A 25,297-nucleotide genomic window follows, 5' to 3' on the forward strand; every position below is an offset into this window, starting at 1 on the left:
GCCACTTATATCCATTCTACTCTACTCAGGATTTTGTAGACTTTAATCATCTCTCCCCTCAGCCGTCTCTTTTCCAAGCTGAAGAGCCCTAACCTTTTTAGTCTTTCCTCATTTGAGAGGAGTTCCATCCCTTTTATCATCTTGGTTGCTCTTCTTTTTCTAGCGTTACTATATCTTTCTTGAGATAAGGAGACCATAATTGAACGCAATACTCCAGATGAGGTCGCACAATGGATCGATACAGGGGCATTATAAAATTCTTAGTCTTATTAAGCATCCCTTGTTATAATGCCCCTGTATCACTCCATGGTTGGCCCCACTGGCTTCTGATAGCTCATAGGTTCACCTTTAATATCCTATTGTTGGTTTTCAAAATTCATCATGTAGACGCTCCATTTTTTTCTTGACCATTTCCCTATTTCTTACCCACCAACACGGGTTCTTTGCTCACTACAGCAGACTCTATTAGCCATCCCAATGTCTAGACACATCATCTATGATTTCATTTGTCGCAGTATCTTTTCCATTACAGGCCTTCCCCACTTTGATTAGAAACATCTTTAGATGGTTTTAAAATTGTCCTTAAAACTTTTCTATTTAAAGATGAGTATGACTAAGTTTTACTTCTCTTTTCAGCTTCAGATGGAAACACCCCAGCAGCAGTTCACAGAGTATGGAACAACCCCTGCCTTGTACCCCTTTCTTTAATCCCCTTGCCTATAAATTCCAGGAACCCCCGCGAATATCGAAAAACCACAAATACGGTTTTTCACCTGGGGAGGCAGGAGAAGGCAGCTGGAGAGGCAGGAGAGGGCAGCTGGAGCACCAGCGAGTGAAGGAAATCACTCGTGGTCTGCTCCAACTGCCTCTTCCTGTACTAAAATTAGGCTACACCAATCAGGAGCTGCTTTGACACGCAGCTCCTGATTGGTGTAGCCCAACTTTAGTACAGGAAGAGGCGGTCAGAGAATACCGCGAATGAGTGAAACCGCAAATTCGCGGGGGAACACTGCATATAAAATTTTAAAATAAATATCTAATGTACCTGAGGCAATGGAGAACTGAGCGGCTTGCCCAGGGTCACAAGGAGCAGGGTGGGATTTGAACCTACAACCGCAGGATGTTGAGGCTGTTACACTAACCGCTATGCCACGCCTTCCATCTGCTAGTGTGAAATCACACAAGGCCTCCTACTGATGAAATAATTGCATTCCTCTTCCTGGCGGCTTTCTCTGTTGTTTTGATTAGAACACACGTCGCTTAAAACTTCTACTTCCCCAGCCTCCAAATATCATTTTGGCGTCTGTACTATGATCTATGTATAGTTTCTCCCCTCTTAATGGATACAAAAAAAAAAAAAATAAGATTGAAGCACTTCATTCTGTTGAATTTTGACAGCTGTTAGCCATCATTTCTCCATTCACCTGCATTTAGCCATCCCATAAAGGGAGGCAATCTTCAAAGTAACAAGAGCCGGGGCGCTGCAAGGTGATAATTCTGTATCACTTTCGCCTATAAATACCTGACAGGCTTTGTGCTGAGTCAGCAGCCTGTAACAAAGTGGCAGACGTGCCCTTTTATCTGTGTGAGTGTTCCACAGCAATTGGACTATCAGCCCCTGCAGAGAAAATCCATAGTATCGACCTGGCCATTTCTCCGCTGTAATTCTTTTGTAGGAAATCCCTGATGACAAATTTTATCTACCCCACTTTTTGATTGCTGGTTTGATGTAAGTGATCTCCAAGGGAAGAGTTAAGCTCTCGGCCGTTCCAGGTTATCAAGCACTAACTTTATTTACTGAAACTACCATTGTGATCAAACACACACACACAAAAACAATACTGGGGGGGGAAAAAAAGCTGAGTGTAATAACATTTCAAAGAAACAGAAACCGAACAAGATCAACCCGTGATGAATTAGCCACAGCTGAACTGGAATAAAAGTATACGAGGGCTGTTCGAAAAGTATCAGACCTTAATTTTTCTTGCGTACACAAATAAAGTCAGGGAGGTGTGGTTTGGTGCACGTATGTAGGTGACCCTAATGCTTGAATTTTTTTTCTCACCTACAGAAGCAGTCAGTCACCGGCAGACCGCCGATGAGTGAGGGAGTGTGAGTGCCGTCCGATTTTTCATTTGTGACAAAATGACAGAAAAAGTTGAACAACGCTACTGCATTAAATTTTGTGTAAAGCTTGGCGATTCCCAAGTGGGACAAAGCAATGGGCACCACACAAATAAGGAGTGGTACAACAGCTTCAGAGATGGCCACACAGTGGAGAGTGAAGAGCGTTCTGGTAGGCCCTCAACATCCAGAAATGAGATCGTCATTGACCAAGTGAGGACCCTGGTGATGCAGGATCGTCAAATCACCAAGCGGTACTACCAAGAGGTTCTGCGTTGCCTTTGTAATGCTGTGAATCGCAAACGGCCCGGACCTGCGGGTAACGGGCAATTGACAGCTCCATCACAATAACACACCTCTGCCCATTCTTCACATTTGATATAGAGTTTCCTGGCCAAACACAACACACCTGTGATTCTTCAGGCTCCCTACTCTCCCGACATGGCTCCGTGTGACTTCTGGCTTTTCCCCAAGCTGAAAATGCCCCTGAAAGGGACCAGATTTCAGTCAAGAGAAGACATCATGCAGAATGCAACGGACCAGTTGTGAGCAATCTCAAAAGAGGCGTTTCAGCGCTGCTTCCGACAGTGGCAGAATCGTTGGAAGAAGTGTGTGGCAGTCCAAGGGGACTACTTTGTAGGAGATTAGTATAACATTGTTGTATTTGAATACAAGTATTTTTTATGAATAAAGGTCTGATACTTTTTGAACAGCCCTCGTATTCTAGTCAATGAGGGATAGATTCACTAAGGACACCAATCGTGTCCCAACCACTTTGCGACCCGATTGTTCACTGACCTGATTCACTAACCTTCCTCCTGATCCACTCCGCCACGAGCTAATCCACAAATGCAAATGAGGGAATTGGCATGCAAAATTTTGGAAGGGAGCAATTCATTAAACAATTTTTTAACACCGATTGGGCTTTCCGATCAGAAAAGAAGCGACTGCTGAAGACCAGTCTCTTCTATCCTTGCCGACTTTCCTGCCCTTTAAAACCATAGGCTCGCAATGCTTTCAGCAGAATATATAAAAAAGGAGCTTATGGTTTTAACCCGATCGTGCCCCCATCCCCAAACCCCCTAAAAATGCCCCCTGCACAGATGCCCATCGCCGCTGCCATCAGGCCCGACACTGCCCACTCACCCCCTCCCCATGCGCGAATTAATATGGCAGGAGGGATACCAACTCCCTCCTGCCATTTCAAACCACCCCCCCCCCCCTGCACCGATGGCCATCGCTGCTCACCTCCTTTCCGCGCACACACACATGAATGAATATGGTAGGAGGAATGCCAACTCCCTCCTGCTATCGCAAACCCGCCATCAGGTCCCCCCTGCTCCAGGCTTCCTCCGAACTGCAGTGTTAGGCCCCGCCCTGGTGCATCACATGATGCGCAGGGAGGAGCCTAAGGCCCTGATTCACTAAGGTGCCTCGGGCACCTCCCTTGGGAGGGGCCTGAGGCGCCTCAGCCAATCAGGGACTTCCTTAGGGAGGAATCTATGGATATCGCTGATTGGCCGAAAACAATAGCTAATCAGGGACTTCCTTAGACTCCACCCTAAGGAAGTCCCTCAGCCAATCATGGCCTTAGGCCCCTCCCCTTGCATCACATGATACACAGGGGCGGGGCCTATGGCTGCAGTTCAGAGGAGGAGGAGGAGGCCTGGAGCAGGAGGGACTGAGCACCCCTCCTGCTTCCAAATATTTTAAGGTATGAGGAGGTGGGTGGTCCTGGCCCGGCCCGATGGCGGGTATGCGATGGCAGGAGGGAGTTGGCATCTCTCCTGCCTTCAGCGGGGCCATGTTTGTATGTGTGTAGGGGGCATTGGGGGGGTTTTGGGGAGGAAGTAGGCACTTTGTCAGGGGGGGCTTTTTAATTTTTTTTTTTAATCGAGTAGTTATTTTGCGTGTGTAATACACGCAAAATATCTGCCCGATTAAAAAACAAAATTTAAAAAAGCCGGCTGAAGCCCTGACAGCGGTGACAGGAGGCTGCTTCTCCTATTCACTACTGTCAGGGCTCTGCCTCGACTCAATTGCTTTTGAGTCAGAGTTTGCATGCAAATGATTTGCACCTCTGTGCAAATCATTTGCATGCAAACTTGATAGTGAATCAATCGCTGTTTTAAAATCGGCCAACAACGTTTGACTCACTATCTTTTAGTGAGTCTAGGCCTAAATCCTCTGGTCTGATTAAAGAAGGATTAAGATTTTGCCTTGAAGGCATATTAATAGTAAAATGTAAGGTACTTTAGGGACAGAAACCTGTCTTCTAGTGAAAGAGGGTGCGGTCAGTACTGGGAGCATGCAGCCCTGACATAAACATGTACTAACAAAGCAGCTATTACGCTGGAAGCAATTATTTTACACCTCTTGGAGTTATTTTATTTTGTCTCACACCTTTTTTGTAGTAGCTGAAAGTTAGGGTTACCAGACGTTCAGATTTCTCCAGACGGATTTTCAAAATCTGGCACTTTGTCCGGGTTTCGAAAGCTTTCCTTCGTGTAAGAGGGCTTCCGCGCATGCACGAATACAACACAAAGACATCACGCACACGCATCATTGCGTCACACCTGCGCATGCGTGGATGTCCTGCCCAACGAAAGAAGGAAGTGGGGACGGGGCTGGGGTGGAATTGGAGGTGGGGCTTGGCGGCGTGACAGGGCGGAACTGGGGCATGGATAGGTGGGCCTGGGGGGGGGGGGGGCGGGTCTAGGAGGTGTCCGGATTGTCCAGACGGAAAATCTGGTAACCCTACTCAAGGTGAGATATTCAGGTCCCTGGATGGTTTATAATCTAAGGTGGTGTATCACAAACTGTGTGCCGCGGTGAGATTCCATGTGTGCCGCGAGACACCATGGAGGAGGAGAGGTGCCGGCGCTGGCTGACTGCTTTTCATGGCAAGAGGCAGTCAGCTGGCACTGGCGCCTCTCCTCGCTGCGCCTATCCTCCTCTAACACCACTCCCCACCCCCGGCATAATAATTGCAGGCTCAGGGTCAACAAAGGACATGCTTGTGAAATCATCATGTCGACATCCACGCACTCCTGGATTCCCTCCGGCTGCAGCCCCGAGTTTAGTGGGCCACTGCTTTAAAATGTTTGCGGTACACTGAAGTAAGGAATATTTTTACCAAGCTGTGGTAAGTGTTAGCATGGCTTACAGCGGATGCACTCAGGCATCCTGCAGTACCTTCCAAATCTGCACTAGGTACCTGTGTGCTAAAAAATATTTTTTATACGAGAGTTCATCAAAGAGTTTCTGCACTTTTTTTTTATTTTCACGGGAAATGGTTGGGGGCAGAAGAAGTGGTAAGAGGGCGTGTCATGGAATGTCATGTGACTAGTCAGACAAGCCAGCTCACCTTGCAGGTAGTGGGAGAGCTGTTACGCTGTGGTGAAGATGGCTGCCAAACTTACAATTTGCACCAAAGAGGAACAACGATCTGTTGTACTTTTTTTTGTAGGCAGAAGGGGTACAAGGAGCAGAAATTCATCGCCGCATGTGTAATCAATATGGGGACAAAGTTCTCTCTCATAGAGTCTTCTATGAGTGGATAGAAATGTTTGAAAATGGTTGTACGAATGTTACTGATGCAAAGCGCACGGGACGTCGAGCAACAGCCACTACCATGCAGAAGGAAGAAAGAGCCCTGGAACTGATTCGCGAAAACAATAGAATTATGGTGAATGTCGGTATTGGATCTGCATATTCCCTGATTCATGAGAGCCTTAACTTCCATAAAGTGGGTGCCAGGTGGGTGCCTAAGGAACTGACAGAGGAGCATAAGCACTTAGATATTTGTTCCCGACACTTGGTCTGTCATGAAGAAAGTGAAAACTTAAAGTCACCGGTAAAGAAACATGGCTTCACCCCTATGAACCAGAAAGCAAGCGGCAGAGTATGCAATGGAAGCATCCATCATCTCCTGTGGCCAAGAAATTCAAGATGCAGCCATCGGGTGGAAAGTTGATGTTGACCATCTTCTGGGATTCTCAAGGGCCTACTCTTGAAACCTACTAGGAAAGAGGAACAATGGTCACAAGTGCAGCCTATTATGACATGCTTCAAAGAGAGCTAAAACCCACTATCCACTCTAAAAGAGAAACATGGTCAAAGGGCATTATATTTGTGCATGACAATGCCCCCCCCCACCCCCCACACACACATTGCTGCCTGCACATCGGAAACACTCAGAAAATTGAAGTGGGAGGCAGCAGTCCCAGCTACTTTGATTATTTCTGTAGCTCTTTCCATTGATAAAGCTTTGTTGATGAAACTTTTCTTTAAAAACAGACAGAAAGAATTAATGGGATTTAAAATACAGATGTTCCCTGACCTTTCACGGGAGACGCAGAAGCATCGCCGTGAATTTCTTTTGATGAAACCTGGGGTTATATCTTTGGGTGCTACATTTTACTTGTGACACCCTTGTAGTGTTACCGTACTGTTAAATACGTTTTCTTTGAGCCAACGAAGTTGACATCTTTCTTGGCATCTTCCCATCTGGAGGTAGAAAAATATTAGGCCCTATTGGTTAGTGAAAGTAATTCCATACCCAGAGTTATAGCCAATATTATGCTTTAAAGTGTATGTTAAGTTCAGTTTCTTCTCTCGCTAATGTTATTATCTTGGATCCTATTGAGCATGATTGGCTAAAAATTTATCTTTATTTCTTCGGATGTTTATGAAAAATTACGGCCAAATTCTGTAACCAACGCCTAAAGTTAGGCACCTATTTCAGAGGCGCCCACCTAGATAGGCACCTATCTAAATTGAATAACAAGCTCAATTAAGCTTTTTAATCAGCCCTGATTGAAACATAGGAGCCTATCAAGAAAGTGTGATTCTGTAACAAGGCGCCTCTAAAAATTTAGGCAGCCTTCAAAAAAATAGGCGCTATGCATGGTAGGCGTGGGTGTGGCTACGTGTTAGGCGCCTTCTTACAGAATCACTGCTCTTAAGTGTGCTTAAGCGCTCGCATGAGCACTTAACTTTTAGTTGTGCCTAGAGCTGGCCTATTTTTAATGGGCGCCTCCAAAATAGGTGCCGCTTAGCGTGATTCAAACTTTTGGTCGCTTCTTATAGAATTTGCCCCTATGTTTTGATGTATATAAATAGCTAATACCGTATTTGCTTTCTGTACAAGTTATGTTTGGTGATTAAATTAGAAAATGAATAAAGAAAATTTTAAAAAGAAAAGAAAATTGAAGTGGGACGTCATGGAACACCCAGCCTACAGTCCAGACTTAGCGCCATCAGATTTCCACCTTTTTGGATCACTCAAAGAAGCTTTAGGGGGGCTGAAAATTTTCCCGCAAAGATGACGTGAAAGTAACGGTGCGTTGGTGGCTATGCGCTCAACCCAAAACATTATTTTCTGACAGCATTAAGAAGTTAGTAGGACGCAGGGGGAAAAATGTATCGCAAAACAGGGTGATGACGTGGCAAAGCGATGTACAGCAGTTTGCTTTTGAGATATTTAATAAATAGGGTTAAAAAAATAAAAATAAAAGTGCGGAAACTTTTTGAAGATCCCTGTTGGAAGAGACATGTTTGTGCTAATTGGTTAGTGGGTCTGCATTACCATTTGTAACTGGTTAGCACAAGAATACCATATGAGTCTTTAGGGCTCCCTTCTGAAATCAGAGGGAAAGCCAATACCGGTGCGAGCAGCAGGCCCGGAGAAGCCGCAGATGCTGGCGACGATTTAAAAGAGGTACAGGGGGAAGGGAGGGGCGTGAGTGTGGCGGGGGATGCAGAAGGGGCGGGGCAGAGAGGAGGGTGTGTGGGTGCCAACACCCTGGGTGTCTCCTACCCTCACTATGCCACTGTTAAGGCCATTTTTTACTAAGCCGCATTAGGCTTTTACCACGGCCCAGGATGCTAAGTGCTCTGACATTACTCCGATGCTCATATGAGCGTTTGAGCTGTATCAGAGCATTTAGCGCTCTTAGACGTGGTAGAAACTTCTACCAAAGCTTAGTAAAGGGGGGGGGGGGTGGCTTACCAAAGATCACAGGGATTAGCAGGTATTGAACCACATTTCCCCAGTTATCAGTCCAGTGCTCTAACCACTATGGTATTTCTTATAATTAAATTTCTATATTAAGACCTTGCTGTTAGCTGATATTACACTTCTCCCTCCGTATTCGCTGTGATAGGGGATTAACAAACCCACGAATATGGAAAAACCGCAAATAACTTTATCATATATTATTCGCTGTTTTCCATTAAAAACCATCATGAATATGGTGAAACCACGAATAACATGGTGGGAGACCTGGCCTGTTCCTGAAGGAGAGGCAAAACACGGTGAAGAAAGTGCTGGGAATTGGCGATTTTTCTCTGTAAATGCTTGGAATCGGTGATTTCTCTATGCAAGCTGACGTAAGTTACAAACACCAATTGGATACGGTCCTGAACGAGGGGAATCTGCGAGATCTCCGTCAACATGGGTTCACAAAGGGGAGGTCTTGTCAATCCAACCTAATCAGCTTCTTTGACTGGGTGACGAGGAAGCTGGATATTGGGGAGTCCATGGACGTCATGTACTTAGATTTCAGCAAAGCATTCGATAGCGTACCACACCGCAGGTTGTTGAGCAAGATGAACTCTATAGGTTTGGGTGATACCTTGACTACATGGGTGGGGGACTGGCTAGGAGGTAGACTTCAGAGGGTGGTAGTGAATGGCTCCCCCTCAGAAATGACAGAGGTGATCAGTGGAGTACCGCAGGGCTCGGTCTTGGGCCCAATCTTATTCAACATCTTCATAAGGGACTTGGCTGAGGGGCTTCAGGTTAAATTAACGTTATTCGCCGATAACGCCAAATTATGCAATATAGTAGACAAGAACACAACAGGACCTGACATCAAATCCAAGACCGATAGTATGGCATATGACCTCCTCCTACTGGAGAATTGGTCCAGGACCTGGCAACTAAATTTCAACGCCAAAAAATGCAAGGTCATGCATCTTGGCAACAAAAATCCATGTAAGACTTACAGTCTTAATGGTGAGATCCTAGAGAGAACTGTAGCGGAACGTGACTTAGGGGTAATCATCAGTGAGGACATGAAGACTGCAACTCAAGTAGAGAAAGCTTCATCTAAGGCCAGACAAATCATGGGTTGCATACGCAGGAGTTTCGTTAGCCGTAAGCCCGAAGTCATAATGCCATTATATAGGTCCATGGTGAGACCCCATCTGGAATATTGTGTGCAGTTCTGGAGACCACATTACCGCAAAGATGTGCTGAGACTTGAGTCGGTCCAGCGAATGGCCACACGGATGGTAACAGGGCTCAGGGAGCTCCCGTATGAGGAACGGCTGAATAAATTGCAGCTCTACTCCCTAGAGGAACACAGGGAGAGAGGGGACATGATCGAAACATTCAAATACCTCACGCGCCGTATTGAGGTAGGGGAGGATATCTTCTTCTTCAAGGAACCCACGTCAACACGAGGGCATCCGTGGAAAATCAGGGGAGGGACATTGCATGGCGACACCAGGAAGTACTTCTTCACCGAGAGGGTGGTAGATCAATGGAATAGTCTTCCGATACAGGTAATTGAGGCCAGCAGTGTGCCTGATTTTAAAGCTAAATGGGATCGAAAGATGGGATATCTTCACAAAGGGAGGTAGGGGAGGGTCATTGGTGTGGACAGAGTTGATGGGCCTTGGCCCTTATCTGCCGTCACTTTCTATGTTTCTATGTTTCTAATTTGGGGAGGGGGGAAGGAGCCAGCAAGCTAAAAAAACACGAATAATCGAAACTGCGATTGCTGAAACCGCGAATACGGAGGGAGAAGTGTACTACTATTATTTCTATAGCACTGCTAGATGAACACAGTGCTGTACATTAAAACATTCAGGAGACAGTCCCTGCTCAGTAGAGCTTGCAATCTAATTAACAGACAAACAGGACAAGGATGGTGGGGGTTAGGGAGTTTCTCAGACATGGGTGCTTAACGAGCGAGTAGGGGGTTAGGAGTTAAAAGCCACCTCAATTAGCTATATTAATATATTTGCCTCCTTTTCTTTCCCATTCCCACCTTTCTTTTGACTATTAAAAATAACATCCCGCAAATTATAAAGAGTTCAGGGTTTGTTTGTTTTTACATGCATTAAAACTCATGTTAAACACCAAATGCATATTAAAAAACACCCTCCCCCAACTGAGGCGCAGAAGTATATTTAGGTTCAGCTTTCCCTTTTTAAATCTTTACTAGTACATAGGTCTCCCCTGTTAAAAATAGAGGTAGTGTGCAGCAAAGTTCGCTGGTGTCCAATTAATTCCTGGCTTAGACCCCAGACCGCCCTGACGAGTGAGGTGATTAAATCTGCAGACGATACGAAGTTATTCAGCGTCGTGAAGACACAGGGGGGATTGCGAATATCTGCAACGTGACATAATCAGGCTCGAGGAATGGGTATCGGCATGGCAGATGAGGTTCAACGTGGATAAGTGTAAAGTGATGCATGTCGGTAATAAAATTCTCATGCACGAATACAGGATGTCTGGGGCGGTACTTGGAGAGACCTCCTAGGAAAGAGACTTGGGAATTCTGATCGACAAGTCGATGAAGCTGTCCATGCAATGTGCGGTGGTGGCAAAAAGGGCGAACAGAATGATAGGAATGATAAAGAAGGGGATCACGAACAGGTCGGAGAAGGTTATCATGCCGCTGTACCGGGCCATGATGCGCCCTCACCTGGAGTACTGCGTCCAGCACTGGTCGCCATACATGAAGAAAGACACGGTATTACTCGAAAGGGTCCAGAGAAGAGCGACTAAAATAGTTAAGGGGCTGGAGGAGTTGCCGTACAGTGAGAGATTGGAGAAACTGGGCCTTTTCTTCCTCGAACAGAGGGAGATTGAGAGGGGACATGATCGAAACATTCAAGATACTGAAGGGAATAGACTTAGTAACATAGAAACATAGAAAGATGACGGCAGAAAAGGGCCACAGCCCATCAAGTCTGCCCACTCTATTGACCCACCCCATTGAGTGCTAGTGACCCAGTTCCTTAACTTGACCCTCGTAGGGATCCCACGTGTATGTCCCATTTATTCTTAAAATCAAGCACGCTGGTGGCCTTGATCACCTGCACCGGAAGTTTGTTCCAGTGATCTACCACCCTTTCCGTGAAGAAATACTTCCTTGTGTCACCACTAAATTTCCCCCCTCTGAGTTTGAGGGGGTGCCCCCTTGTGACCGAGGGTCCCTTGGGAAAGAATATATCGTTTTCCATCTCGACGCGACCAGTGATGTACTTAAATGTCTCAATCATGTCGCCCCGTTCTCTGCGCTCCTCCAGGGTATAGAGCTGCAGTTTGCCCAGTCTTTCTTCGTATGAGAGACCCTTGAGTCCGGCGACCATCCTGGTGGCCATCCGCTGGACCGATTCAGCTCGAAGCACGTCTTTCCGGTAATGTGGCCTCCAGAATTGCACACAGTATTCCAGATGAGGTCTCACCATGGTTCTGTAGAGTGGCATTATGACTTCAGGTTTGCGGCTGACAAAGCTTCGATTGATACATCCCATCATTTGCCTTGCCTTAGATGAGGCCTTCTCTACTTGTTTAGCAGCTTTCATGTCTGCACTGATGATTACCCCCAAGTCCCGTTCCTCTGACGTCCTAGCTAGCGTTTCTCCATTCAAGGAGTATGTTCTGCATGGATTTCCGCTGCCGAGATGCATGACCTTACATTTATTAGCGTTGAAGCCCAGCTGCCATGTCGAGGACCAGTTTTCCAGCGTGATCAGATCCTGCGTCATACTGTCCTTGAGGTTGCTTTCACTTACTATGTTACACAGTTTGGCATCATCGGCAAACAGTGATACTTTACCCTGAAGCCCCCGGGTTAGGTCTCTTATGAATATGTTAAAAAGGGATGGTCCCAGGACTGAGCCCTGCGGCACTCCGCTAGTCACCTCCGAAGTCTCAGAGAGGGTGCCGTTGACCACCACCCTCTGAAGTCTTCCACTCAGCCAATCATTGACCCATGCAGTTAGCTTCTCACCCAACCCCATTGATTTCATCTTGTTTAATAGTCTACGGTGTGGGACACTGTCGAAAGCTTTACTGAAATCCAAGTATACTATGTCCAGAGCCTCTCCTGAGTCTAGTTTTCCTGTCACCCAATCAAAGAAGCTTATAAGATTAGATTGGCATGACCTGCCTCTTGTGAATCCATGTTGACAGGGATCCCTTAGATTCCCTTCATCCAATATCGAGTCTAATTTACCTTTGAGTAGAGTTTCCATGAGTTTACACACTATTGATGTGAGACTCACAGGTCTGTAGTTCGCTGCCTCTGCTCTGCAACCCTTTTTGTGCAGAGGAACGACGTTTGCTGTTTTCCAGTCCAGGGGTACTTTCCCTGTACTTAGGGAGAGATTGAAGAGCATGGCTAACGGTTTTGCCAGAACATCGCCTAGTTCCCTGAGCACTCTTGGATGCAACTCGTCCGGTCCCATGGCTTTGTTCACCTTGAGTCCTGACAGTTCTCTGTAAACATCAGCTGGTGTGAACTCAAAATTCTGAAATGGGTCTTCCTTGCTTTGCATTGCTTCCAGCTGTGGCCCGTGTCCTGGTGCCTCGCAGGTAAAGACCGAGCAGAAGTAATCATTCAGTAGTTTGGCTTTTTCAGAATCTGTTTCCACATAATTCCCGTCTGGCGTTCTAAGGCGTACTATCCCGTTTGCGTTCTTTTTCCTGTCACTAATGTACCTGAAGAATGATTTGTCCCCTTTCTTGATGTTCTTCGCTAGAGTTTCTTCCCTTCGAAGTTTGGCCTCCCTAACTGCCGTTTTGACTGCTGCAGACTTTGTCCTGTATTCAATGTTTGCTTCTTTTTCCCCGGTGCGTTTGTATGAGAGAAATGCTCTTTTCTTCTCCTTGACGAGGCGCGAGACCCTATCAGTGAACCATTGGGGTTTCTTTCTTCTTTGTTGTTTAGTTACTGATTTTATGTAGCGGATAGTTGCCTCCTGAAGGGTCGATTTCAAGGTTGACCACATAACCTCCACATTATCCGTTCTTTCTTGAACCTGAAGCGTCTGATGGACAAAGTCTGCCATTGAGTACCCTTGTTTTTGTTTGTGATCTAGGAAAGCCTTTCCTAAGGTTAATCCAAACCATGTTATGGTCACTGGTGGCTAGCGGTTCTCCCACCGAGATCTCTGAGACACTTTCCCCGTTCGTAAGTACCAGGTCCAGGATGGCCTGGGCTCTAGTGGGCTCTAGTACCAATTGTTTGAGCCGTACTCCCCTTATGGACGTCAATATCCTCCTGCTATCACAAGTTGTCGCTGAGAGTGTGTTCCAGTCTACATCAGGCATGTTGAAGTCCCCCAATAGAACAACGTCCCCCCGTAAGGTGATATTTTCAATGTCATCAATTAAATCAGCGTCCTTGAGCTCCGATTGTCTTGGAGGTCTGTACACTACACCAAGGTACAGGCATTTTTCTCCGCCTCTGGCCAGGTTTACCCAGATGGATTCCCCAGTATACTTGACATCCGTGATCCTGGTTGTTTTGATATTTTCTTTGAGGTAAAGTGCTACCCCTCCTCCTAACTTACCCTCTCTGTCTTGCCGATAAAGAAAGTAGATAGTAGATAAAGTAGATAGTAGATAAAGAAAGGTTGTTCACCCTCTCCAAGGTAAAGAGAACGAGAGGGCACTCTCTTAAGTTAAAAGGGGTTAGATTCCATACAAACGTAAGGAAGTTCTTCTTCACCCAAAGAGTGGTAGAAGTCTGTCATAGGGGAAAACACCCTCCAGGAATTCAAGACAAAGTTAGACAAGTTCCTGCTGAACCAGAACGTACACAGGTAGAACTAGTCTCAGTAGGGCGCTGGTCTTTGACCTAAGGGCTGCCGCGTGAGCGGACTTGCTGGGCAAGATAGACCACTGGTCTGACCCAGCAGCAGCAATTCTTATGTTTTTATGGCACTAGACTGTAGAGATTTTCAGTGTAACTATGTGGATAATGTGGCTGAAAATGCTGTTCCTAAAATATTAGGATACTTCTGCTAGTATGACTGATGTTCGAGTAACTCCTGGTCCCATCCCCAGACCATCCTGGCACTATCTGGATAGTGAACATACAGAAAACCCACCCACACTTCAAGTGTAAATAGTGATCAGAACCAATTGAATGGTGCAAAGATCACAAGCGGGGGAATACTCCGTAAGCGGTGCCTTTGATGTTCAGTCTCTGCACTTAAAACACTTCTCCCCCCACCCCCGCCGTGTGTGCACACCCCTTCCGTGTCCCTTTTTAACTTTGGTACAAGCAGCCACCAACTTACTGCCCGCGTCGGCTTTGGTGCTCTCTCTGATGTCACTTTCTAGATGCAGGTCCTGGAAGTGATGTTAGAGAGAGTGCCGAAGCTGATGCAGGCAGCGAGTTAGTGGCTGCTCACACTGAAGTTAAAAAGATATGGGGTAGGGAAGGGGGTGTGTGCGGCAGGGGGAGAAGCGGGAAGGGGGGCAGAGAGGAGGAGGGGTGCTGGAGCCCTGAGCAAGATGGTGCTCGGGGAGAACTGCTCCTCCCCCTCTTTACTACAGGTTGGGGCTAGAGGTACAGTGGTAGGGAAGTGAAGGCACGCGCTTGGCAGGGGAGGAGTAGGAAGGAGCTGGAGGTGGAGAGGTGACAGCACCCCCACCAAGATGGTACCCAGGGCAGTCAACATAAGAACATAAGAAATGCCTCCGCCGGGTCAGACCTGAGGTCCATCGTGCCCAACAGTCTGCTCACGCGGCGGCCCAACAGGTCCAGGTGCAGTAATCCTCTATCTATACCCCTCTATCCCCTTTTCCAGCAGGAATTTGTCCAATCCTTTCTTGATCCCCAGTACTGTACTCTGCCCTATTACATCCTCTGGAAGCGCATTCCAGGTGTCCACCACACGTTGGGTAAAGAAGAACTTCCTAGCATTCATTTTGAATCTGTCCCCTTTCAATTTTTCTTAATGCCCTCCTGTTCTTTTATTATTCGAAAGTTTGAAGAATCTGTCTCTCTCCACTCTCTCTATGCCCTTCATGATCTTGTAAGTCTCTATCATATCCCCTCTAAGTCCTTCCTTCTCCAGGGAAAAGAGACCCAGTTTCTCCAATCTCTCAGCATATGAAAGGTTTTCCATCCCCTTTATCAGACGCGTCGCTCTCCTCTGAACCCTCTCGAATAACGCCATGTCCTTCTTAAGATACGGCGAACAATATTGGACGCAGTACTCTGGATGCGGAGGCACCATCGCCCGATACAATAGCAGGTTAACTTCTTTCGTTCTGGTTGTAATACCCTTCTTGATTATGCCTGGCATTCTGTTTGCCTTCTTAGCGGCCGCTGCCGTCGGCTTCATTGTCATGTCCACGATTACCCCCAAGTCCCTTTCTTGGGTACTCTCATTTAATAACATCCCTCCCATCGTATAGTTGTACCTCGGGTTTCTGTTTCCCACATGTAATACTTTACATTTCTCAATGTTGAACTTCATCTGCCATCTCGACTCATGCGCATTCATGCCATGTAGGTATTTAAATGTCTCTATCATATCTCCCCTCTCCGCCTTTCCTCCAAAGTATACATATTGAGATCTTTAAGTCTGTCCCCATACGCCTTATGATGAAGACCTTATTGTATACAATAGTCTAAATGAGATCTCACCAGAGTCTTATACAGGGGCATCAATACCTCCTTTTTCCTACTGGCCATACCTTTCCCCATGCACCCTAGCATCCTTCTAGCTTTCACCATCACTTTTTCAACCTGTTTGACTACTTTAAGATCATCACTTACAATCACACCCAAATCCCACTCTTCTGTCATTCACATAAGTTCTTCACTCCCTAAACTCTACTGTTCTTTTGGGTTTTTGCAGTCGAAATGCATGACCTTGCATTTTTTAGCATTAAATCTTAGCTGCCAAATTTCAGATCATTCTTCAAGCTTCGCCAGGTCTTTCTTCATGTTATTCACACCATCCAGTATGTCCATACTATTGCAGATTTTGGTATCATCCACAAAGAGGCAAATCTTACCCGACAACCCTTCAGCAATATCATTCCCAAAAATGTTAAAAAGAACAGTATCTTGAGGGATAACAACCACTTGCTCCCAACAACCCCATGTTAATTGCTTCTGTAAATAAAGGCCAACAGCCACATTTGATTCCCAGTTTTACATCTGAGATAGGACCTGTCATCCCTCAGTTCCTGGTGCAACAAATTCTATAAGCAAGGTGCAAGGATGCAGGTGACTGTGGCAGGTGAAGGTATAGAAAGAAGATGTCACTGAGAGGATCTGAATGAATGAGACAGCAATATTGGACCAAGAGAGTAGATAAGTATAGTGGAAGATTGAAGTGGATGACCTGATGAGTCATCAAAAGAATCTTGAACTTGATCTGGGATATTCATAACTACTAATGCTCTTTGATGAGGAAAGATGTTACATCAGGGTTGGGTAACCATGGTCTATGAAGGCCATAACCCAGTCAGATTTTCACATTGAATATGCATGATATTGATTAGCAAGTATTGCTTCCATTGTATGCATATTCATTGTAGAGATATTGAAAACCCTACTGGGTTTATGGCCCTCAAGGACCGTGGTTGCCCACCCTGATGTAACTTCCTATGATTTCCTGTGACCCTAGGCAAGTCACCTACGGTAAGCCTCTATTGCCCCTGGTACAAATCTTGATTATGAGCCCACTAGAGACAGTACCTGCAGATAATGCAAATAAACTTTTGGGGTTGAACTTTTACCCTTTTATCATTAGGAGGTGTTGAGGGAGTGATCCTTCATACTTGGATTTTTTTCTCTGCCAGTTTTCCTCTGTTGTCAGAAGCAAATGGAGCCTCATTTGTGGGGGGAGAGTGGCGCAGTGGTTAAAGCTATAGTCTCAGCAACCCATGCTGTTCCTTGTGACCCTGGGCAAGTCACTTAATCCTCTCTTTGCCCCAGGTACATTAGATAGATTGTGCTCCCACCAGGACAGACAAGGAAAAATGCTTGAGTACCTGAATAAACTCATGTAAACCGTTCTGAGCTCTCCTGGGAGAACAGTAAAGAAAACCAAATAAACTTTGGGAGTTTTAAGGGATATTTATTACAGTGGAGGCGCCAATGTATTTGCTTAGGGCCCACCAAAGAGTTAATCCAGCCTAGAATGGGTTCCAGAGCAAGTTACAGACTACGGCTCCTGGTCAACAAATAGCACTGCAATGGCTGTATGTAAGTTATATAAAAAATAATACAAGAAATAGTTTGCCTCTGATTCTAGGTAATAGAATCATAGTGAAAAGATATATTTCAATACCCCCAGGATATACAGTATATATCATTGAAACGAAAAGTGTCAAAAAAAGTGTGGAATAACTTGTAAAGTTTCATGGCTCCACATCATTCTCTTCTTGGTTGGGCTAAGAACTTTTCAACAGCCCCTTGTATTGTGATGTCATAATGCCTCATTCCACCAATGCCTAAGAGCCAACCTCATCGGTGATGTCACAATGGCTTGGTTTCCCTATACTTGTGCCCATTTACTAGATCCATTTGTCTCATTGAAACGAAAAGTGTCAATGAAAGTGTGGAATAACTTGTAAGTTTCATGGTTCCACATCATTCTCCTCTTGGTTGGGCTGAGAACTTTTCAGCAGACCCTCGTAATAAAGACAAGACAGAGGTCAATACAACTTTTGTCTTTGAATAAAAAAGAATCTGTTCAATCAGAGGCAACCTTAGAGCCCAGCATTTCCTGAAAGCAGAAAACACATTTCTTTTAAAGCATCAAGGGCTAGCTGAAAAACAAGAGGAAAAAGACCTGTATCCCTCTGGCTCGACTGTAATTCTTTCCAGCAAAGTTACCTCTCCTGTTTCTGTGAAAGAATATCTTGTAGGAGATATGAGTTGAGGTATTTATGGCGCATTCAATTCTGATATTACTGATTTATTAGGCTAAACCTGCTTCAGGATATGAAATAAAGCCCCTAAGTCAAAAATAAAAAAATAAACCCTTCTTATAGCTCAGCACAAGTAGAATTTGTTGCCTTGCTGCCCTACGGCAGATGACCAACAGAGATAAAGAGAGGGCGCTCCATTTTCTGCAATAGTGTGTGTTCGGTGATAGGAAAGAATCAGTCAGACAAGAAGCTGATTAGGGTCTGTAAGAAAGCGATCAAACATTGCTGGAATTTTCACTACACGCGGTTGATTTAGGGGCCAGTGAATAAAGTGTTGGCGCTCGCCCTCAGAAGCACACAGCTCTGCGGATAAATTATTGCTCAAGAGCGTGATAACATTTCTCCACCTAGCAACCGAAACACAACAGAATGTGGCGTTTTAGTACCAGAAGCCAACATGCTACTCCGAGAAACGCAGCAGTTCCCGAAGCAGCAGGGGCCCGCACGATAAGAGTAAAAGGGGGTTTGGGGGGGGGGGGGGGAAACCACCTGCAAAGCCTCAAGGGGAGGAGATGTTCAGAAAATAAGCAGCACATTCTGTCTTACTGACACAGCTTGCTATTAAGCGTACATTTTGAAATATGAAGACAATCAAATGGGATAAAACCCAGACAACAGTAGCTGGGAAAGAAACCAATACAGATCAATACCTGTAATATGACTCACATACATCAGAGGCTATAAAAACTTCAGGTGTAGAGTTTAGCTGACAGAACTGTAAAGCTGTCCCCTGCGGGTGAGCCACTGTGGGCAATAGAAGTAGAAATGTTTTGGAGTGGGGGTGGGGGGAATTGGCATAGTAGCAACTAGCAAAATTAGAAAATGGGGAAATAGGTAATAAGTATGTGGACAAACGTTAGCTAATGCTAATACAAAAAATGCTACACTTTCTATACGAAAATGTAAATATTCAAACTAAATACAAAAAAAGTGCTCAGAACCAGTGGAATGGTGGTAAAAAGATCACGCCGGGGTTTTACCCCTAGAGAAAATCTTCACTTGTTCAATCAAGTTTTTCAAGTTTCAAGTTTTTATTATTATTTGATGAATCGCTTATTCGATTTACTAAGCGATGTACAACATTCTAAAAAAAGAAGTAGGTTACAAAAAAGACTAACGAAATAACATAATTCTTAAAAATAAAACACGTGAATCAGGGGAGGTAAGAAGGGAAAAGTTACAAATTTTTTCTTAGAGGGAATAAACAAAGAAGGAGAAAAACAATAGGGAGGGGAAAGAGTTAAAACCTGAAGACGTTATGTCATGTCTAAAATTTAAAGGTTAACAGCGTCTTTAAAAAGATAAGATTTTAAGGATTTTTTAAAGGAAGTAAGGTCTTTTTCATCTTTAATATATTGAGGTGATGAGTTCCACCATTGGGGACCCATTACGGAAAACATATCATGTCTTCTGGTGCCTACTATTTTCAAGGAAGGGATAGCTAAGAGATTCTGAAAGGTTGACCGGAGAGGTCGAGAGGTATTATGGGGGATTAACACTTTTTGAATGTTTATGACTTTTTGAGTAGATGGAATAGTTATCAGTATAGTACAATACGCAAAGTGCGATGATCGAACAAGTGAAGATTTTCTCTAGGGGTAAAACCCCGGCGTGATCTTTTTACCACCGTTCCATTGGTTCTGAGCACTTTTTTTGTACTTAGTTTGAATATTTACGTTTTCGTATAGAAAGTGTGTCATTTTTTTGTGCTAATCGTAGCAACTAGGCCATATTGCACCACACAGACGGAAGCAACGGTTCGTGAAAAGCTGAATGCTTAAAAGTTAGGACGCTAAGAGACCCTTTTACTAAGGGCTCCTTTTACAAAGGCGTGCTAGCCGCTACCGCCTCCTTTTAAGCAGGTGGTCATTTTTTGGCTAGCGTGTGCTAATTTTCTGCATGCGCTAAAAACGCTAGTGTGCCTTCGTAAAAGAAGCCCTAAAACTCATTAGGACGGGGGGGGGGGGGTCAAATGTCGGTCCTCGAGGGCCGCAATCCAGTCGGGTTTTCAGGATTGTGTGCTGTTTCTTATTCTACTTTATAAACCGCACAGAGCTTAACAGTATTGCGGTGTAGAAATACAGTTTTAGGCTAGGTTGTGACTTGGATTGACCACTGTTGGAAGTAGGATACTGGGCTAGACGGACCATCAATCTGACCCTGTATGGCGATTCTTACATTCTAATGTTATGTTCAGAAAAACATTATTGCCCCCAAGGCAAGGACTCTTGGCCTTAATGCCAAGAATTCTTTCCTACGCCTCTGGGATCTTAAAGACATATCAGGAAATATTCGAACATTAGAACCTAAAAACTGATCATTAATATGACGAAAATACAAACGCAATATATATTCTCTATCACTTTCCAAAGCGAGAGTTATTAACAGGGTTTTCCTTTCCGTTATAACCTCCAAGGAGTTTTCCAGAAAAGTTGTTAAGTTCATATTTTCATTGTTAGTCCCTTGAATCTCATTAGGAGTGGAAACTTCCACAGGTCTCTTGATTTGAAAGTAATTAGCTCTAACAATAGGTGGCAAACTTTCAATAGGAATAAGCAAAATTTCCTTAAAATACTTTCTTGCCATCTCCATTGGTGAAATTAAGGGACATTTTGGAAAATTTAGGAGTCTCAAGTTATTTTTCCTTAATTGGTTCTCGAAACTTTCCATTTTTCTAGCAATAAATGTTCTTTCTTTTACTAATTCCAAGTCCAATGTTTCCATTCCACAAATTCTTGACTCCTGTTTTTCCATTTTCTCACTTAAATCTTTAAGGGCCAAACCCTGTTGCTCCACTTTAGAATGGATAGTCCCATAGTCAGTATTTAAAATGGAAAAAAACATTTTGAGGTTGTTGAAATTTCCTGTAAAATGTTTTGTCTCTTATCAGAATAAGAATTACTTGTTTTTTGAACCTAAACAACTAGTAGGATTTATAGAATCCAAAGAGCAAGTAGTGCCTATGACTGAGAATGTATAACCTGCCATGAATGGCTGTAGCACCGCAGATAATTGCCGCTTTCTAGGTTGGATAAAGATTGTTTCTATTGTTAATTTTTTTTCTAAGAATCTCCTTTAAAAGATTGTGGACTAAATATATTGGAAGTATAAAATGAATAACCAAACACTGATTTAAGTGGAATTGGTTTATAAGTTTTCTTTTTAATAATTAATGTTAATCTGAATACAAGTAATGTATTGCTTGTTTGTATTGATAAAATTGAATAAATAAATAATTTAAAAAAAAAAAAAAGAAAAACATTATTGCCGAGAACCGGATAGCTTCATCCTACGCAGATGGTCTCGAGGTGGTCTGTAAGGATATTCAGTGACACTGTACAAAGAGTGACGCTGAACACCCTGATCAGAAGCATTTATCCAGATATTAGGTGCTGCGAACTGAAAAATGTCACAGGATATTGACACGATCATGGACAATGCTTGCACTTTTTAACCTGCACGTGCGAGCCGTTTTTGTGTTTTATACCTTAATGAATAGCAAAGGGATTGTGAAATTAACACTCTATTATCTTCGTCTCTAATAGAATACTGGTGAATGCTCTGTGTTCCAATAGCACAATAAATTATATGATGAAGAATTCTTTGTGATCCTAATTATCAGCGGTGCAATATGCATGCTACGCTTTTTGTTTCAATAGATACTGTCCGCTGATATATGGTCTCTAGGATGTAATTAAATATATGCCTTATGTTATAATTACCATGGTATGCTACAATATTTTGTAATTGAAAGTAATCTTAGATGCACCGCCAAGAAGAGGGAATTGGGTTTGATTCTCAAATGAGAGCTCTTGCTTTTCTAGTTAGCTGAAACGGGGCTCATAGCCCCTGGGGGGGGGGGAGGGGGGAAGCGGGCCATCAGAATTGTGCAATGGTAACACCAGTTGGCCAAATATAGGGGCCCTTTTACTAAAGCATGTTACATTTTTGTACTTACTGCATTTTAACAGCAGAACTTAATGCAAGGTAATTGCAAAAGCTGTGCGGTAATTGAAATATTCTTTATCACTCATTAATTGTTTGCAATTTGAACAGCTGTATATACTACCTCTTGAGAGGGCACTAAGGCCTAGATTCTATAAAAAACGCCTAAAATTAAGCGCCTAGATTGACCCACCTAGATGATCAAGGTGCCTAACTTAATTATTTAATAAGCTAAATCAGGGTCAATAACAAGCAATTAGTACTAGAGAATAATACTGTGAGCAAACCCCGTGGGAAGCCGCAGTGGGCCATGGTTTGCCCACGGGGCACAGAGATGCTACAGCCCGAATCTCCGCAGACACAGAAACAAAACTTTTCACCGCCCGCAAGAACGGTGAAAAGCTTTGTCCCCGCCGATAAATGCACCCCTCCTTCGTTACCGTAACTTGCCGAGGTGTCACCGTCAACTGGTCTTCGTGTTCCGGCGGCCATGTGGTCTGTTCTCTGTTGTCTTCAACTTCAAGACTCTTCTTCGCCGACTCGCGCTGTTCTGCCCTTGACTCCGCCCCCTTCAGTGTGAGTACGTGTGTTGAAGGCGCATCTTATGCATGCCCATTAAATGCGTGCAATATATAAGAGAGGGCAGCAAAAGATGGGGCAATGAGAAAAGGCAAAAATGTCTTATGATTAAAAATATGTACAGTCTGGGCCAGAACTTATATAGCACCAACCTCATTTATGCCTCGCATTTGCGTCGTCTGCTGCTACCTCTCCTTCCCCAAAACTGCTTCCAATAGCTCCAAAAGAAGAAAAAAAGGAAAATCTCTAACGGCCGTGTTATAAAGTGCTTTGCAACAACAATGCTTTACGACTGACGCTTTCTATGCCTTCGACGCCAATGACGTATGCATGTGACGTGCTACAATAATCCATGCCTACGACTGACGTAGCAAACCTGGCACTTGCGCACAATGTCTCTGTATCAACCGGACCATTCTGCGCATGTGTGTGAGAGTCACTTTCACAGCGATTAATCGGACGGGAGAGACGGGGATTATGACAAACCTCCACACGGATCATTTGCACGCAAAACTTGTTTTTGCATCCACAGCTGTCTTGGAATCGGCCAAAAATCGGATCGCTGCAGATCTACGCGGTATTACTGACCCAGTTTACCACTTTTGGGTAGGCACCTACTAGAAAGTAGGTGTGGTTAGATGCGGATTATGGGTGTATTTAGCATGAAGGTGCACTGCTTTTTAGGCCAAGAAAATCATAGCATAAATAGGGTGTGCTTAAGTTTAGGACTTCTACCAGCATCTAAAGTCCACTTTAGGCACCACCAGGCACGATGCTAAAAATGGCGCCTAACTTATGACGGACATGCGCTAAGTGCCACCTTCCTCAGTGCCTATGTTTTAGGCACCGTTTATAGAACTGGGGCCTAAGTTCAACCACATTCTATGTACGTCACCTATAAAATCTGCGCCAGAAAGGTTGGTGCTTAGCGTGATTCTATAAACCGCCTCCGAATTTAGGCACAGTTTATAGACTCGTGCCAATTGCCCAGCCACGTGACTAACATTTAACTGCAGACATTTAAGCCAATGAAATTCAGGCCTAAATGCTTGTTGCCTAAGTTGTGCATGCATCGGGCATATTCTATAACAGTGCATCTATCTTTTAGGAATGCCCATGAGCTGCCCATGCTCCTCCTCTGGCCATGCCCCATTTTGAGATCCATGCTCTAGAATTTGCATGCACTTTATAAAATATGCTTAAAAAGTTAGAAACATAGAAATATAGAATATGACAGCAGAAAAGGGCCATCGGCCCAACAAGTCTGCCCACTCTAAGAACGCTCTCCCCTAAGCACTTCCTCGAAGTGAACCCACATGCTTATCCCATCTTTTCTTAAAATCGAGCACATTGCTGGCCTCAATTACCTGAAGTGGAAGATCATTCCAACGATCAACCACCCTTTCGGTGAAGAAATACTTCCTAATGTCACCATGAAATCTCCCATCCTTGATTTTGAACAGATGCCCTCTTGTTGCTTTAGGTCCTGTAAGGAAAAAGATGTCTTCTTCGACCTCAATACGGCCAGTAACATATTTGAATGTCTCTATCATGTCTCCTCTCTCTCTGCGTTCCTCGAGAGAGTATAGCTGCAAATTACCTAGATGGTCTTCATATGGGAGATCCTTGAGTCCTGAGACCATCCTAGTGGCCATTCGCTGAACCGATTTCATTCTCAGCACATCCTAATTAGTGGCCAATTATCGGCCCTGATTGGCTCGTTAATCAATTAAGTTGACCACACAAAATGGTCATGCACCCAAATTTGTACATACAACTTAAAGCAGCATTTATAGATGTTACACCAGGAAGGTTATTATCAGCTTTACATACCAGTTTCAAAATTAGCTGATGTTTGAACTAGGCAGCAACTTACTAAAGTCTGTTCTTGTCATTTTTGGTAGACAAAATCACATTTTTTATTATTTATAAGATTTCTCTTTTTTTTTTTTTTGCTATTATTCTCAGTTTGCTGCATTTTTCTATCACAGTGTGTTTAATTTCTTCTTAAGGATGATAAGCAGACGTTCATAAAAATGAGCAGAGTTGATCAAAGAGAAGTTTTCTGTCACAAACAAATTACAACTGGGAAAGCGTTTGAAATATCTTAACCCAATTAATCTCAAACAGCTTTGGCAGAAGCTTGAAAAACTTGAGACTTACACTGCCAGTGTCAAAAAAAACTTTAAAAGACTACAACTTTGTTTTCTTAAATTATTTTTAATGAGGGCTTTGATGTTACCTTTCCTAATTTTGATCATATTCAAAATGAAAACCAGAACATCCCATTCAGTGGTGATAGATCAGAAGAACTTTCAGACAGTAGAAATCATTTGGAATATTTATATTATGTAGCTATTCATTTGTGTACTTATTTATTTATTTTAATTTCTTTATTCATGTTAAAAGCCATAAGTAAGTGCAAAATAAAATACAATCATATAATTCTATAAAAGCACTTAAATACAATTACAGTTATAATCTATGACAAAACAATTATCACCCCCCCCCTATAATTATATCTAAGAACTACACTCTAATTGAGAATTGAAAAATACATTCCAATCTGTCCTCCCACCCACCCACCCTGGACGTGTATGACCAAAGGGCATAATCAGCAATCACTCTTTGTGTACTTAAATATATATATCCTGCATTATC

This window comes from Geotrypetes seraphini, chromosome 11 (genome assembly GCF_902459505.1).
Source record: "Geotrypetes seraphini chromosome 11, aGeoSer1.1, whole genome shotgun sequence".
Lineage (NCBI taxonomy): Eukaryota > Metazoa > Chordata > Amphibia > Gymnophiona > Dermophiidae > Geotrypetes > Geotrypetes seraphini.